The 2700-nt window shown below is 51.3% G+C and overlaps 6 non-coding genes across 6 annotated transcripts; all 6 read left to right on the forward strand.

Annotated features, from left to right (window-relative positions):
• The first annotated feature begins 356 nt into the window (after nucleotides 1-356).
• Nucleotides 357-475, forward strand: LOC123175135 (5S ribosomal RNA). Its single transcript, XR_006487652.1, has one exon. It is a non-coding gene; the product is annotated as a 5S ribosomal RNA (ribosomal RNA).
• A 297-nt stretch (nucleotides 476-772) lies between these two features.
• LOC123175107 (5S ribosomal RNA) lies at nucleotides 773-891 on the forward strand. The gene has a single exon (XR_006487627.1). It is a non-coding gene; the product is annotated as a 5S ribosomal RNA (ribosomal RNA).
• Nucleotides 892-1188: 297 nt separating this feature from the next.
• On the forward strand, nucleotides 1189-1307 carry LOC123175108 (5S ribosomal RNA). The gene has a single exon (XR_006487628.1). It is a non-coding gene; the product is annotated as a 5S ribosomal RNA (ribosomal RNA).
• A 297-nt stretch (nucleotides 1308-1604) lies between these two features.
• On the forward strand, nucleotides 1605-1723 carry LOC123175123 (5S ribosomal RNA). Its single transcript, XR_006487642.1, has one exon. It is a non-coding gene; the product is annotated as a 5S ribosomal RNA (ribosomal RNA).
• A 297-nt stretch (nucleotides 1724-2020) lies between these two features.
• LOC123175129 (5S ribosomal RNA) lies at nucleotides 2021-2139 on the forward strand. The gene has a single exon (XR_006487648.1). It is a non-coding gene; the product is annotated as a 5S ribosomal RNA (ribosomal RNA).
• Nucleotides 2140-2435: 296 nt separating this feature from the next.
• LOC123175111 (5S ribosomal RNA) lies at nucleotides 2436-2554 on the forward strand. The gene has a single exon (XR_006487631.1). It is a non-coding gene; the product is annotated as a 5S ribosomal RNA (ribosomal RNA).
• Nucleotides 2555-2700: the final 146 nt, after the last annotated feature.

A 2700-nucleotide genomic window follows, 5' to 3' on the forward strand; every position in this document is an offset into this window, starting at 1 on the left:
TGCTTGGGCGAGAGTAGTACTAGGATGGGTGACCTCCTGGGAAGTCCTCGTGTTGCATTCCGTTTTTAATTTTTTCGCGCCGCTTGCAAAACAAAACGCACGTGTAAGTAATATATTTACCGTGTTTTATTATTTTGCACGAGTGCGGTAAGTCATAGCTGGGTGCTCACGATTCACGGGTCCAGCGTCGGCGTTTGGCGCGGCAAGCGTGCACTGGTGCGGTTGAGAGGGAGGGGTGGAAACCGCGTTAAACTCGTCTCCGTAGTTGAGAGGGAGCGGCCAAAGCAATGTACAATCGTCTTTGTAGTGGAGCTGAGAGGGGCAAGGATAAGGGACGAAGACCGGGGTAACATGTCGGATGCGATCATACCAGCACTAAAGCACAAGATCCCATCAGAACTCCGAAGTTAAGCGTGCTTGGGTGAGAGTAGTACTAGGATGGGTGACCTCCTGGGAAGTCCTCGTGTTGCATTCCCTTTTTAATTTTTTTCGCGCCGCTTGCAAAACAAAACGCACGTGTAAGTAATATATTTACCGTGTTTTATTATTTTGCACGAGTGCGGTAAGTCATAGCTGGGTGCTCATGATTCACGGGTCCAGCGTCGGCGTTGTGGCGCGGCAAGCGTGCACTGGTGCGGTTGAGAAGGAGGGGTGGAAACCGCGTTAAACTCGTCTCCGTAGTTGAGAGGGAGCGGCCAAAGCAATGTGCAATCGTCTTTGTAGTGGAGCTGGGAGGGGCCAGGATAAGGGATGAAGACCGGGGTAACATGTCGGATGCGATCATACCAGCACTAAAGCACCGGATCCCATCAGAACTCCGAAGTTAAGCGTGCTTGGGCGAGAGTAGTACTAGGATGGGTGACCTCCTGGGAAGTCCTCGTGTTGCATTCCCTTTTTAATTTTTTTCGCGCCGCTTGCAAAACAAAACGCACGTGTAAGTAATATATTTACCGTGTTTTATTATTTTGCACGAGTGCGGTAAGTCATAGCTGGGTGCTCACGATTCACGGGTCCAGCGTCGGCGTTGTGGCGCGGCAAGCGTGCACTGGTGCGGTTGAGAGGGAGGGGTGGAAACCGCGTTAAACTCGTCTCCGTAGTTGAGAGGGAGCGGCCAAAGCAATGTACAATCGTCTTTGTAGTGGAGCTGGGAGGGGCAATGATAAGGGACGAAGACCGGGATAACATGTCGGATGCGATCATACCAGCACTAAAGCACCGGATCCCATCAGAACTCCGAAGTTAAGCGTGCTTGGGCGAGAGTAGTACTAGGATGGGTGACCTCCTGGGAAGTCCTCGTGTTGCATTCCCTTTTTAATTTTTTTCGCGCCGCTTGCAAAACAAAACGCACGTGTAAGTAATATATTTACCATGTTTTATTATTTTGCACGAGTGGGGTAAGTCATAGCTGGGTGCTCACGATTCACGGGTCCAGCGTCGGCGTTGTGGCGCGGCAAGCGTGCACTGGTGCGGTTGAGAGGGAGGGGTGGAAACCGCGTTAAACTCGTCTCCGTAGTTGAGAGGGAGCGGCCAAAGCAATGTGCAATCGTCTTTGTTGTGGAGCTGGGAGGAGCAAGGATAAGGGACGAAGACCGGGGTAACATGTCGGATGCGATCATACCAGCACTAAAGCACCGGATCCCATCAGAACTCCGAAGTTAAGCGTGCTTGGGCGAGAGTATTACTAGGATGGGTGACCTCCTGGGAAGTCCTCGTGTTGCATTCCCTTTTTAATTTTTTTCGCGCTGCTTGCAAAACAAAACGCACGTGTAAGTAATATATTTACCATGTTTTATTATTTTGCATGAGTGCGGTAAGTCATAGCTGGGTGCTCACGATTCACGGGTCCAGCGTCGGCGTTGTGGCGCGGCAAGCGTGCACTGGTGCGGTTGAGAGGGAGGGGTGGAAACCGCGTTAAACTCGTCTCCGTAGTTGAGAGGGAGCGGCCAAAGCAATGTGCAATCGTCTTTGTAGTGGAGCTGGGAGGGGCAAGGATAAGGAACGAAGACCGGGGTAACATGTCGGATGCGATCATACCAGCACAAAAGCATCGGATCCCATCAGAACTCCGAAGTTAAGCGTGCTTGGGCGAGAGTAGTACTAGGATGGGTGACCTCCTGGGAAGTCCTTGTGTTGCATTCCGTTTTTAATTTTTTCGCGCCGCTTGCAAAACAAAACGCACGTGTAAGTAATATATTTACCGTGTTTTATTATTTTGCACGAGTGCGGTAAGTCATAGCTGGGTGCTCACGATTCACGGGTCCAGCGTCGGCGTTGTGGCGCGGCAAGCGTGCACTGGTGCGGTTGAGAGGGAGGGGTGGAAACCGCGTTAAACTCGTCTCCGTAGTTGAGAGGGAGCGGCCAAAGCAATGTACAATCGTCTTTGTAGTGGAGCTGGGAGGGGCAATGATAAGGGACGAAGACCGGGATAACATGTCGGATGCGATCATACCAGCACTAAAGCACCGGATCCCATCAGAACTCCGAAGTTAAGCGTGCTTGGGCGAGAGTTGTACTAGGATGGGTGACCTCCTGGGAAGTCCTCGTGTTGCATTCCCTTTTTAATTTTTTTCGCGCCGCTTGCAAAACAAAACGCACGTGTAAGTAATATATTTACCATGTTTTATTATTTTGCACGAGTGGGGTAAGTCATAGCTGGGTGCTCACGATTCACGGGTCCAGCGTCGGCGTTGTGGCGCGGCA

This window comes from Triticum aestivum, unplaced genomic scaffold, assembly GCF_018294505.1.
Source record: "Triticum aestivum cultivar Chinese Spring unplaced genomic scaffold, IWGSC CS RefSeq v2.1 scaffold41985, whole genome shotgun sequence".
Taxonomy (NCBI): Eukaryota; Viridiplantae; Streptophyta; class Magnoliopsida; order Poales; family Poaceae; genus Triticum; species Triticum aestivum.